At 50.7% G+C, this 13916-nt stretch overlaps 1 protein-coding gene and 1 long non-coding RNA gene across 5 annotated transcripts in view; one reads left to right on the top strand and one right to left on the bottom strand.

The window, feature by feature from the left end:
• Window positions 1-2793, bottom strand: part of ELAVL1 (ELAV like RNA binding protein 1) — a 40567-nt gene extending 37774 nt beyond the window's left edge. For all 3 annotated transcript variants that reach the window (XM_051810722.1, XM_051810721.1, XM_051810723.1), the window contains exon 1: window positions 2700-2793. The gene's annotated coding sequence lies outside the window, so the exon portion shown is untranslated. The remainder of the gene's footprint in view (window positions 1-2699) is intronic.
• Window positions 2794-5834: 3041 nt separating this feature from the next.
• On the top strand, window positions 5835-11462 carry LOC127481471 (uncharacterized). Of its 2 annotated transcripts, none has more exons than XR_007908219.1 (3): window positions 5835-5950; window positions 7888-7976; window positions 10092-11462. It is a non-coding gene; the product is annotated as an uncharacterized LOC127481471 (long non-coding RNA). The 2 variants fall into 2 exon arrangements; XR_007908220.1 differs by lacking the exon at window positions 10092-11462 and adding an exon at window positions 9687-10044.
• Window positions 11463-13916: the final 2454 nt, after the last annotated feature.

The following is a 13916-nucleotide window of genomic DNA, read 5'->3' as shown; positions in this document are numbered from 1 at the left end:
GCAATTTTTTCACCTGCAGAAAAGACATTTTTTGGAGACAAAAAACTGTGCTGTGAGGGAATGACTCCTTTCCTAGGGACAGGGTACTTGCAGGAGGTGAGAAGAAATGGACCTAAGAACTTGCAGATTCCAGACAACAGCTGCCCCACACATTGATCCATCCCTGGATTAGCAGCTGGTACTTTCACTTTGATGACAAGTGAGTAACAGGAGGCAGAGACAGCATCCAACTTGTTCACCAGCACAAAAGTAGTAGTAGGATTTCCAGTAGCTGCAAACCCATCTCTGAGGGCCTCATGAGACACATGGACTTGCTGCTGTGCTCCTACATGGAGACCATGGAAGCAGTGGGAGATAGGAAAATTGTACCTTCATACTTACCATGCCACTGCTACTAATATTAAAAACAAAACTAACAAAACAAAAAACCAAAGGCAGCAAACCCATGCACATGAAGAATGTCTCTGCCTTCTCCGCAGTTTATTTGCCGCCCTATTCCCTCAGAAAAAGATTAAAATCTATTTTTGCATACATCACCTACATATAACGAGGTTGTATAATCAAATGGATCATTTAGGCCAGCGGTTTGAAGCTTTCAGGTGCCTGATCACAGAATGGCACATCAAACAGGAGAAGTGCCCTGATCGTTTCCAGCACAAGGCAAAATTTATCACCTCTCATTTGCTGAACTCTGTCGCTCTCCCCAAACACTTAAATTGGCAGGGCTCTCCTGCAGCTGCCTTCCTGGCTACTTCTAAAGTACTTGGAAGAGCAGAAAGAACAGCTTCTCTAAACTTCTTTTTGAAGTCTGCAAACACAGCAAGTTTGAGCTTTCTGTAACTAAAACTCTACCAGCCTCACAGGCTTCACGTGTAGTCGGTGTGGCAGCCAATAACACTGGGCTGTAATCAATTCAGAGGGCTCTGAGACCACAGCTCCAGGAAAGAAAGTAGGCTGGTACAACAGCTTAAAGAGATGGATTCTGAAAGTAAAACTGCATGTCTCAGGTCAAGACAAGGAGGGCTTTTCCCAGGAAAAGAAAAGTGACAGAACACGTAAGAACCTGAAAGAAAATGAAGTGCTTTAATTCAGAGCATACAGCACATTTCACATTAAGTACATTTCAGTACCAACGTTCAACAAACATGATTGAGTAAGATGCTACACACAACACTCACATTTCCATTCAGGCTGTGCTTACTGCTGCTGTTCCCACAAATGTGGCACTGCACAAGACAACTCCCCTAGGAAAGCAGCGTATCCACGTTCATCTGGTCCTGCAGAACCACCCACAGCAGGGCTATAAACTCATTGTACAACACATTTAACAATCACACCAGCTTAAGACGTTCCTGTCAAGCCTGGGGAGAGCTCACTGCAATCACAGCTGTAACTCAGACTCCTGAGTGCTCTGAATCATGGAACCCACCAGGAGCATCAGGATCACTACACACAGAGCTACTCTGTTTCAGAACAAAAACCAAGGCACTCGCGGTAACATCTCATGCTGCACAGACTTACAGGATCAGGACTCTTGACTTTCTTATCCATCATACACACTGACATAACCCACGAGTCAATAGGAATCCAAGAAATCCCACCAACCCTAACAGTTTAATAAAGCCTATGGAACATATGGATTGTCCCAGCTGTAATGGGGGATACACAAGTCAGAGAACTGTTCACACTGCTCTGGAAAGAAAAGTGGTTAACACAAGAATACAGGGAAACAGGAGCTGGTAAAGAGGTGAGAGCTGAGCAATATGAGCAGTCACCAGCCACATTCAAGGAGTAAAATGAACAGAAATACGGAGCATTTCAAAAAGTGATCAAACGCCAACAACAACAGTAATTAATACAAGGAATGAAATTCTACCGTTCCCCATCTCTTTTCTCTTTTGTTTTCCACAGATGTCTCATTAAGTGGATCACAGGATCCCAATGCAAATCCTCCCGCAGCAAACCTGCAGCGGGTCTCGGACACACCCCCGTGCCCAGCTCAGGCTCTCCGGCAGTGCCGAGCACGGCAGCAGCTCCGGCCTCCCCCGGCCCACACGTGTGCTCCGGTGCGGGGAACCCAGCACCGTGCTGTCCCTCCCACCCCACACACAGAGCCAGCGCTCTGCTCCGAGCGGCCCCCACGAGCACCGAGAACAGCGGGTGCCACTCCAGCCGTGACTCCTGCCCTGCCGAGCGCCCGGCACAGCACCGACCCCGGCCGGCACTGCCCGCGCGGGCACCGACCCTCGGCCACCGCCGCTCAGCGAGGCCGCGCCAGTCCCAGACAACGTGGGAGATTTAAAAGCTGTGCCGGCGCAGACACGAGAAAAATAAACACGCAAGACGAGGCCATCACCCGGACTGAGAAAGGCCCCGAGACACGGCGCGGACCCGCAGCGCATCGCGGCCCCGCGACCCGCGGCCTTCCCGCCGCCAGCGCGGCGGCCTCGGGCCCCGCTCCCCGCCCGCGTCCCATCCGGGCCCCGCGGCCCCCGCAGGCCGCGCTCCCGCCGCGCTCCCGCCGCCCCGGGCCCGCGCTGCCCCGCGGCCCCTCCCCCCACAGGCCCGGGCCGCCCCGCCAGGCCCAGGCCTCGGCCCCGGCAGCCGCGGGCCCCGCCGCCCGCCCCCGCCGGCCCCGCGGGCACCGCCGGGGTGGGGCGGGGCGGGCGCGGCCCCCGCGGCCCCGCGCGCGGCCTCACCTGCGGCGGCGGCGGCCGGGCCCGGGAGCGGGAGGCGATCGGTCCGCAGCGCACAACGAGCCGCTCCAGCGCCGCGGCCCCGCCCCCGCGCCGCCCGCCGACACCCATTGGCCGCCGCGTGCACGTGCCCCGCGCGCCATTGGCCCCGCCGCACGCCGATCAAAGGGCGGCCGGGGGCGGGGCCTGCAGCGCGGTCCGGGGGGCGGGGGGAGCGGGGCCGGGCCGGGGGCGATGGCGGGGCCGGAGAGCGAGGGCGGTGCGGGCCCGGGGCAGCCCCCGCAGAGGCGGCAGCGCGGGCTGGAGGGGGCTGGCGGCAGGACCAGAGCGATCCCCCCGGGCCGGCTCGGGGCCTCGGGAAGGGCCGGTGCGCCCCGGCCGCGGGTCCCGCGGGCGCCGTGGGAAGGAGCCCCGAGGAGAACGTGGCTGCGGAGCGCCAGGCAGGGCTCCTGGAGACGGACAGAGCGGTGCCCGGTGTCTGAAACCGGGTTTGGGTGGACGGTGGAACACAGCGCTGTGCCCAGCGCTGCCGGTACCCGGAGCCTTCCCGTGCCCGGGGCCAGCGCCAGCCGGAGCAACAACCCACGGGAATGCCGTGACTGGTTCAGAGATTAAATGGTTCCTGTGTAAATGAGATGCGACTGATCTGCCAAAGAAACGGGTGGCCAGCACTTCCCTGTGCTCTGAGAAATCCTGCAGCGACCTGCAAGGAACCGGCTGCCCGAGAGTTTTCCCTCTTCCGTTGCTACTTTTTGTAGGCAAGGGCATTCCTTTGTGTCTGCACCTTTGGCACTGCACAGGACTTATCCGTGAATGTAAAACCTCACTATTCTGCAGGAAACAAATGTCTTTTTGTCATTACCAGAGTAACGGCTCTGCAGTACAGAGCAGCACCCTTGGTGTGTGACATGAAGCTTCGGGTCTGTAAATCCTATATCAAGGTACGCAACTGTGTGGGAAAAAAAAACAGAATATTGCTGCATTACAGTATGTCATGTCTCTTTTCATTCATAGGCAACTCATGATTTGAGTTTGACTTAGTTGAGTAACATACCTGAAAATCAAATTTCTCCTTCTCTGCCTATTTTCTCTAGCCTAGAACTGTGTACTCTCACCTGAAGAATGGGAACTTGCAATAGAGCAGCAGAACAGCACTATGTGTTCTTTGGCATTTCCCTGCACATGTGTATGGAAATATTCTGTACCTCGTAATTACACTGAAACACGTGGGAAATCACACAATGAAAATGCAAATATCTTTTCTCTGCCTATCCTGACATGGCCTCTGGCAAGACCTTGTGTAGTAAATTCCCAACATGGCTGCACTGACGGTTTCTGGTTTTTCTGCCCAGAAATTTGTTCCAGAACCCCCTTCAAGTGGGTCCATTATACTGGACCATCCTGATCTTCCACACATGGTGTCCAGGAACAGCCCAGCCTCTGCCACATCCAAAGGGCACAGTGTGACAGAGATCCTGCATCATGAAGACCCTGCTGAGGATGTTAATGATTAAGAGTCATATTAAAAACATTGCCATTTTCTTTTCCTCTCTATCATAGCTCTCAGTGCCAGATGGGGAATCCTCACATGGAAACTCCAAGCCTGACAGGTCTGGAAATATCCTTCAAGGCCTCATAAAACATTAAAGACATTTCTGCATCTGTTATTTGCTCATCCTGCCAGGCCCAATATCACAATATTGTCATTCACATCACTGGCAACTTTTTGTTACTGCAAATTTGGTGTTTCCCTTGTATCATCCAGGTTTTAATTAGCAATACCATTCTTGGACATCAGATGGGTCTCAAAGCTCCAAAACTTGAGGCCACGGGCTCAAGACAACACTGCACAGAGCACTGCTGCCTTTATCTTCTAACAGCACACTTGCAATCTCAGAATTTCATTTCTCATCATAACACTTATTTAAGCTGTAATGACAAATTAGAAGGTATTGTTAAAGGAATGACCTTATTTTGCTAACATATATTCATGGTCTGTTACAATGTTTCAGTTCAATATGAAAACATCAGCCGTAAGTTCTAGTGATAACGTGGAATCTCAGTAACGTGAAGCCACATCTGAAGCCACATCTGTGACGTGATGTCACATCTGAAATCGCTTCAAGATGATGCAAAAAAAATGCCACCAGGCTCTCTCTCCGCAGGTATGTTCGGTCGTGCCATTTCTTGGGGTATGCTGAAACATGAAAAAAGCTCAGTGCAAAAAGGGTAATGCTGGGAGCCCTCAGTGAGCATCGTTCTGACATGGCAGGGAATTCAGCAGGAAAAAGTGACTGACTGAAGTGGCTGCCACGGCGATAAACAGTTGTACCTGTCTGTGAATAAACATGGAATTATAAAATCACAATGTCCTGAGCTGGAAGGGACCCACAAGGATCATCCAGTCCAACCCCTGTCCTGCACAGACACCCCAACAATCCCACCCTGTCCCTCAGAGCGTTGTCCAAACCCTCCTGGAGCTCTGGCAGCCTTGGGGCCGTGCCCACTGCCCTGGGGAGCCTGGGCAGTGCCCCAGCACCCTGTGGGGGAAGAACCTTTCCCTGAGATCCATCCCAACCCCCCTGGCACAGCTCCAGCCCTTCCCTGGATCCTGTCCCTGGTCCCAGAGCAGAGCTCAGTCCCTGCCCCTCCGCCTCCCCTCGGCAGGAGCTGCAGCCCCCGAGGAGTCTCCCCTCAGTCTCCTCTGCTCCAGCTGAACCAGCCAAGCGCCCTGTTAGGAACTCCAGGTTACAGGAGGGACGAGATGGGAAGGAATGGATGGATGGATGCTGAGCTTCCTAACGGCGCAGGCCCCGAACAGAGGACAGGAGGCTCCAGGGAGGCTCCAGGAGCCGCCGCAGCGCTCTCCCGGTCCATAGCCGTGAGCGGCCGCCCCTGGGCACACTCGCACAGGGCAGTGCCGACTCCGCAGCCCCGGCCAGCTCTGCGAGGCCCCGGCGAGCAGCCCCGCTCATTCCCGGTGACGCCGCTCCCGCTGTCCCCTCACGCCGAGCGATCCGACCCCACAGCCACCCCATCGCCCGCTGCCCCCGGGCGGGTGTGAAATGGCGGCCGCGAGCGGCGGAGCCGGGGGGGGCGGGACCGGCCATGGCTCCGCCCCCCCGGCCACGCCCCCGCGCCCTCAGGGTGAAATGGCGGCAGCGACAGCGCTAACTGGGGCTTTTACGGGATATTCTGGGTATTGCCCACTCGGCTCCGCCGTCCCGCCCGCGCCTCTGACCCCGGGCATGGAGGTACTGCGGTGCTGGACCGTCCTAGGCAGCTGCCACTGACCTGATTTCCCGTCCTTGTTGAGTATGAGAGAGCCGGGGGTGTTCACCTGGAGAAGAGAAGGCTCCAGGGAGACCTGAGAGCCCCTTCCAGTGCCTAAAGGGGCTCCAGGAGAGCTGGAGAGGGACTTGGGACAAGGGATAGAGGGACAGGACAAGGGGAAATGGCTTCCAACTGACAGAGAGTAGGACTGGATTGGGACATTAGAAAGAAATTCTTGGCTGTGAGGGTGGGGAGGGGCTGTCCCAGGTTGCCCAGAGCAGCTGTGGCTGCCCCTGGATCCCTGGAAGTGTTCAAGGCCAGGTTGGAGGGGGCTTAGATCAACCTGGGCTAGTGGAAGGTGTCCCTGCCCATGGCAGAGGGTGTAACAAGATGGCCTTTAAGGTCCCTTTCAACCCAAACCATTCCATGGGTCTATGATCAGTAGAAATGTTCCCTGGCCCCTACAGCCATCCCTCCCTGCCCCATCAGTGTTGGATGTCTTTCCCTCCTTCAGGTTCTCATGTTGCTCTCAGATTTCTCTTCACCATTAAGAGACCACCTTCACCCACCTGTGACTTGTTCTCTTCAGGCTCTCAGCCTCTGGACTCCGTTATCCTCTGGCTTGTCCCCACCTCTCTCAACACATGCCCCAGTGCTGTCCCAAGGCTTTGCTTACAGACACTTCTCAATCCCTCATCTTTGGGTTTGTGTCCTCATCACCCAGCTGTAGGGCTCTCTGTATTTCTCCACTGTCAGCATCCTTCTGGATAAGTCTGGTTTTCCTTTCCTTGGTGTTCCCTTGTGCTTGCTCTCCTTACTCTTCCTTTTACCCCATCCTTGGTGCTTTTGTCTTTGTTCCAAGGGTCATTTTCTCCCCACAGGAGGAGTAATGTCCACCTGTCTAGAGCAATTAGTCTTCTTTGGTATCCCCTTCTCCTGGCTGTTTGCAGAAGGATGGACTCGCCCTTCCCACTCCCACGGGAGTCACCTTACCTGTGGTTACCTGTAGCTGCTGTTTTCGTTCTGTCTATGCTGTCATTTCACTTGTGAGGTGAATTATATCACGTAGGGCATGTCTGTCTCTCCTTGCACTGCAGAAAGATCACCCCCATTTATATTTCCAGTGATCTGTAAGAGAACTTCTCTGGATTTTCTCAGGCTGATGCAGAACACGCCATTCTGAGCTCTGAGGCAGCACAAGTCGCTGCTGCCAGCAGCATGTTGGCTGTGGAACATGTTGGTTCAGGTTTCTCTGCGCTGAGCTGCTCTAATTAAACCAGCCACACTTAATCATTTGCGGACGGATGTGGAAAAGTTTTAGCTCAATTTAAATGTGCAGTTATTGTAACCTGTTATTGAAGCTGATTTTTCCCTTACTCTTTCTTTGACTTCCCTTTTCCTTTATGTATTAATGGCCTCTGTATGTGTTCCCCCACAGTGTTTGTTGTGCAGCAGTCACTATCTATTAGCCTAGTTTCTAAAATCATCTCCTTTAAAATTTAGCAGTGGGTAAAAGATTTCAACAGACAAACAACAAAATGTAAGGAAAGCAAGCCAGAAGCTTTCCTGGTTGCCAGGAGTCATCGTTATTCCAAGCTCATAATTCATGAAGCTTGTGGTTGTGTGTGGTTTTATTCTGGATGTGAATGAATTTGTAGCATAGTTCTGTCTGTCCAGTGAGCTGTTAATTTTCTATTGCAATTAAAATGTAGATTTTTTGATAATGATTTTTATGATCTCCAATCCTGAAGCACATCTCACTGGCTCAGCCCCAGGTTTCCTGTGACACAGTCCCAGACCTGTGGTTCCTTTAACACTCTCATCATCTTCCAGGCCTGGAAGTTCCAGGATGTTGTTAAGCAGTAGTAAAATGCTTGTTAAACACACTGATCGACTTACTTTTTTTGTTTCCCTAAAGGCTTTGGGAAAGCACACGTTTTTTCTGAATTTTGGAATGTTTGGCAGAACCTACCACTCAGATGTCCACGTATGAACTAGTAGAGTGAGGTAGGAAAAGCCTGGTGTGTGCTTTAAGAATGTTGTTTGAAAACGGCTTGTTAGTCTTGAGATCAAATATTCCAAGCACAAACACAGCCTAGGCAGAGAATGGATTGAGAGCAGCCCTGGGGAGAAGGACTTGGGGATGTCAGAGGATGAGGCTTGACCTGCCTGGCCACATGTCCTGGCACTCAGAAACCCCCTGTGCCCTGGGCTGGTCCCACAGTGTGGGCAGCAGGGGAGAGGGGATTCTGCCCCTCTGCCCCCTCAGGTGAGACCCCCCTGCAGAGCTGCCTCCAGCCCTGGGGAACAACAGCACAAGAAAGACATGGAGCTGCTGGAGAGAGTCCAGAGGAGGCCACAGAGATGCTCCAAGGGCTGGAGCCCCTCTGCTCTGGAGCCAGGCTGGGAGAGCTGGGGGGGTTCACCTGGAGAAGACTCCAGGGAGACCTTGGAGTCCCATTCAGTGCCTAAAGGGGCTCCAGGAGAGCTGGAGAGGGACTTGGGACAAGGGATGGAGGGACAGGACAAGGGGGAATGGCTTCCCACTGCCAGAGATGGGATGAGATGGGATATTGGGAAGGAATTGTTGGCTGTGAGGGTGGGGAGGCCCTGGCACAGGTTGCCCAGAGCAGCTGTGGCTGCCCCATCCCTGGAAGTGTCCAAGAGATTGGATGGGGCTTGGACAACCTGGGCTAGTGGAAGGTGTCCCTGCCCATGGCAGGGTGTGGAACTGGGTGGGTTTTAATGTCCCTTCCAGCCCAATCCAGTCTGTGAGTCTATGGTTTATTGACACAAAACCAAACACATGAAAATAGACTTTCTGACTTGTTCCTATATGGATTAAACGCTCACAGTGATGTAACTGCCTTGTGAAGCCACAAATTGAGTTTCCACACAGGAGCACGGGCAGTCCATCAATACTGCTGCCAGCCTTGGCTCTGAGATGGGGGGGATGGACAACAATTACACTGCTCTGTGGCTTTAATACATGTGACATGAATGGTTCCCTTTCACTGCCAGAGGTTTGTGTATTCTTCATGGTCTGAGACACAGAAAATGTGGCAATATGAGCACCATGATGCCTATGGAATCCCCTGTGGTTTGTGATGTAATTAGTTGAGTTGAACATTTATGACACTTGAACAAGCCTGAAGTGTCTCTTATCACCACTGTGGAACCATAAAGCACCACAGAACCACTGTGTTCTCAGACTTTGGGTGTCTTCATACTTCAAAGAAGTATTTCAAAATTCTAAGAGAGTCTTTGTTAAATCTCATCATTAAAATATACATTCATGGCCCAATCTTCACAAACTTCACTTACATCAACAAAAAGTTACCCACAACCTGTGGAGAAGGGCATGACTGACCATACCTAAAAATGTTTGATTTGCCCCATCAGTGCAGTGGCTGTTACTGCCCATACAATGTGGTGTGGGAAAAGGCTCAATGCACTTTGAACCAGGTGAGCAGTGAGCTCCTGAAGAAGGTCAGTATCCTGTGAAATCACAATGCTTCAGGATCTACCTGACAGCAATCAACTTTATGGGTTGAGCTCATGCACTCGGTGTTTTTATGTTTGCTGCTTCCCTGTCTCTAAGAAAAAGCTCTAAAACAGCTTTTAAAAACAGTGCTGTGTAAAAGCCAATGGGATTAAATAGTTTCTGTTTTATCAAAGTGACAAGAGCTTCACCTCTGCATTACTTAATTTTTGAAGGTGTTCCCTTGCTCTCTAGAGGATGCCTGCACTTCAAGGTTTGGTTGGTTTGGTTTATTTGAAGAACTAAGTCTGATAATAAAATGAAGTCAAACCCACAGTGTAGATCTACCTTTTTTTTTTTTTTTTCAAATGAGAGAATCCTGTTTCTGGGGAGGATGTCAAGTTGTCAGGGTTTAAACACTTATGGCACAGTGCTTCTGAGATTATGGATTTTTGAATGTGCAAATACTTTGTTACCTTTTGAAGTCTCTTTACAAGGTGTGATGATTCTTGTTTCTGTCTTCAAGGCTCCTCTCACTGATGAGAAACTAATGCTTGGAATTATTAAAGTCATAATAGCTTCTAATTTTAAAACTTTTTGGTTTAAATGTAACCTTTTGCCAGTGACTTTCCATTTCATAGACGCTGAAGCTGGAAAAAGTAGCTTTGTTGCCATTAACTTCACCTCTACAGTCAAATAACCGTGGAAACAAATGGCACTGTGAAGATAAGCAGCTGTGCTGGCCCTCACCACGCAGGAGCAAAATATTGGAGTTTGAGATGTTGCAGAGCAGTGGCTTATAAAATCTTAGACATTAAGAACAAATATAGAGGACAGAGAACATTATGCTGCTCTTTTGTCTAACGATGGTGATTTGCCTGTGCTCAGGACACGGGTGCCGTGCAGATCTGTTGCTCTTGTCTTTGAGACATTTCTTCACAGAAAGGGATGTAAAAGCTGCCCAGGATGGTGGTGGAGTCACTGTCCCTGGAAGTGTTCAAACAGTGTGTGGATGTGGCCCTTGGGGACAGGGGTTAGTGGGGAACATGGTGGTGATGCTGGACTCGGTGATCTTAAAGGTCTTTTCCACCCTCAGCAATTCCGTGGTTCTTGGAGAGGGTACACAGGACTTGGGGAGGGCCTGAGGCTGGTGACAGATGATTGAGAGCAGAGCTACTGTGGCAAGAACTGCTGAGCAGGCTGGGATTCTTCAGCCTGGAGAGATGATGTAAAGCAGATCCTGGATGTTTACAGGATCTGAAGTGGCACAAAGCCGCTGGATAGGAACTGACTGTTCCCTGTCACTTCCAGCACTGCTCGGGCTGGGGTTGGCAGTGAGGCTGTGAGGAGCTGTGGGCACACAGAGGAGGATCCTGGGAATGGGCTCTGCACCCAAGGGAAGTGCTCGAGGATTTTATGGCTGCAGAAAGCTAAAGGGGAGATAAAAGCCGGCTGAGCAAGTACTTGGGAGATGTTTTGAGCATCACCAAAGGACAAATTGTGACAGGCTGGGGTTATTCTGGGGGCTGAGAGTTGAAGCAGAGGGACTTGCAGGGGGTATTCCATCCTGCCTCTTTCCTGAGCGTTTGCTTATGGGCACCACTGGAGACAGGATATCGCTCTGGACAGACCCAAAGGTGCTTATTGCCGGGTAGTACCTTTGCGAAGGACTTCACACAATTGCTTAATCACCAGTGCATGACCTTCTCCTCCGCGTGGGCTTCACTTCGCTGCGGTTCCCTTTGGCTCCCGTGTCAGCTGCTCTCGACTCCCTCTGTAGACAGCGGAGGGCAATGGCCGGAGCGAGGGACCTGCGGAGGTGCCCGTGGCTCTCGGACCGCGGAGGAGGAACAGGGGTTTTCTTGATGACTCTGATGTTCTCTGGCTGGTGGCCAACAGCCAGTCAGGCTGCCCGGGCTTTTGGTTTGCTCTGCCACTGCAGCGGCTCTTTGTCAACTGTCAGGGTACCTGCGTCACAAAATCCCAGAATATCCTGAGCTGGAAGGGACCCACAAGGTCCATCCAGTCCAACCCCTGCCCTGCACAGACACCCCAACAATCCCACTCTGTCCCTCAGAGCGTTGTCCAAGCCCTCCTGGAGCTCTGGCAGCCTTGGGGCCGTGCCCCCTGCCCTGGGGAGCCTGGGCAGTGCCCCAGCACCCTGTGGGGGAAGAACCTTTCCCTGAGATCCATCCCAACCCCCCTGGCACAGCTCCAGCCCTTCCCTGGGTCCTGTCCCTGCTCCCAGAGCAGAGCTCGGTCCCTGCCCCTCCACCTCCCCTCGGCAGGAGCTGCAGCCCCCGAGGAGTCTCCCCTCAGTCTCCTCTGCTCCAGCTGAACCAGCCGAGTGCCCTCAGCTGCTCCTCAGACCCTTCCCCTCCAGACCCTTCCCCAGCTCCGTGTCCCTCCTTTGGACACTCTCCAACAGCTTCAGATCCCTCTGACACTGTGACCCCAAACAGCCCCCAGGACTGGAGGTGAGGCCGCCCCAGGTCAGAGCAGAGTGGGACAATCCTCTCCCTCAACTAAATGACTAAAGAGTTGTCATGAGTTGGATTGATCCATTGATCCATTTCTTGAGGGATGTGCTTTTTTCACTACTACAATGTGTTTCAGTCCATAATAAGTATTTCTGGGTATTGCCAGAGATAGTGAGTGATAATGAGTTAATGAACCAGCTTCAACTTTCTAGTGAATCTCAGTGAAGAGCTTCTCGGCTTTGTCAGCTCACCTGCTTCCTTTGAATGCTGAGATATTTCTTATTTACTGGTGTTCCAGACCTGGGTATTTCTAGAGACTCAAGATTAACAAATCTTACTCTTTTTTTTTTCCATTGCAAAATTATCTATTTTGAATTGGTAGCTGTCATGCTTGCAAGAACATCGGACTGTATATGCTTTAATGAGATCTTGCTTTAGAAGTTTTGCAACATACTCTAATTAGGGGGTGACTTGAACTGGGGACCATTTGGACTTGGAATGGACCTCTCATGGGAATGAATTAAAAGTGCCTTCTTGTCCAGAGTTGCTGTCAATGATTTCTGCTGTTTCCATGCACCCTCAGCTGAGCTCTCCTGGAGTGAGCACAATTACCCTGTTCCTGCTCCCAATACATCCCCTACCAGCACCACAAAAATGTCCTTAGGTATTTTTCTGTAAACAATCTCATTATCCACTATTTGAGGCAGACTAAGAAATTAAATCTGTGAATTGTCTGCTGTCTGCCACATCAGTCAATTAAAAACAACTACCTTTTACTACAGTCTGTTTTCTTCTTCTCTTTTTTTTTTTTTTCCCCGTTGGAATTCTGTATACAGGATAGTTACTTATGGACAACAAACATCTGTGAGCAACTACGCAGAGCAAGCAGTACCCCTTCTCCTAGAATCCAGTATCCCTGAATTCTGTGTGTATGTGTCTTATTTTAAAGTTCTTGCAGTGCAGGGAGTTGGTTCTTACGCTCGAAGCTTCAAACCACAACTTCCTGCAGTCACGGAAGGGGATGAGTTTGGTGCCCAGAGGCTCTGTCTGGAGAAGCCTCTCTCTCTCTAAAGAGCAAATGAATCACTTATTCAGTGTGAAATTACTGCCTTCTTGTCAGTCACCTGCTTCCTGTCAGAGTTCACTTCTCATAAACAGGTTGTATTTAGTGCACGTTCTGCAGTAAATCTGACGGATGGGGCTTGGAGCAGCCTGGGCTGGTGGAAGGTGTCCTTGCCCATGGCAGGGGGTGGAATGAGATGGGCTTTAAGGTCCCTTCCAGCCCAAACTGTTCCATGATTCTGCGATAATCATGTCTCCAAACGGGATTTGAAGTACCTGGAATGCATAAGCAATATTTCTCCATATCTATTCGTTGGGAGAATATGATGAGATGAGCTGTGAATTATAAATATTCTTCATTAATTCCTTGAAATTATGCTAGATCAGGTGATATTTCTGTAGCACTGAATCCGAGAAATTAAATCGTTACAGAATTAGTATTTCACCTTTTTAATGGGCGATGTATTTTAGATTTATTTTTGGCTGGGGGAGGGCAGGGAGGGGAAATTTCAATGGGTCCATTGTTTGAGGGACTCTAAAAATACATTCCTCAACGTGTGTATGTATTGAAAACATGGTACAATATATATATATTTGTAACTAAAATTGCTGGATTTGTCCTGTTGAGAAAGCAAGAAGTGCTGAAAACTGGCTCACATTTAACCCTCGCTCTTTTCTTCTGCTATTTATTTTAGTTATGAGAAAAGCTTTCTTCTCCAGATAAAATGCAAATATTTTGATGATAAATGCAGTCTTCTGGAACGAATGTGTGCTGTTTCAGGCTTTTCAGTTACTCAACTTTCTTTATCTTCACCTGAATTCTTGCGATTTTTGTTAAATAAAACCTCCTGTTTTGAGAAGAAATATGTATTGATGTGCTAAACATCTCTTTCCTAACTCAGTTGATCTGAAAGTATGGCAGTG

The sequence above is a fragment of the Manacus candei genome, unplaced genomic scaffold, assembly GCF_025592945.1.
Source record: "Manacus candei isolate 608988 ecotype Guabito, Panama unplaced genomic scaffold, ASM2559294v1 h1tg000078l, whole genome shotgun sequence".
NCBI classification, from domain to species: domain Eukaryota; kingdom Metazoa; phylum Chordata; class Aves; order Passeriformes; family Pipridae; genus Manacus; species Manacus candei.
The sequence above is the reverse complement of the archived record's forward strand: the minus strand, read 5'-3'. Positions and strand labels throughout refer to the sequence as shown.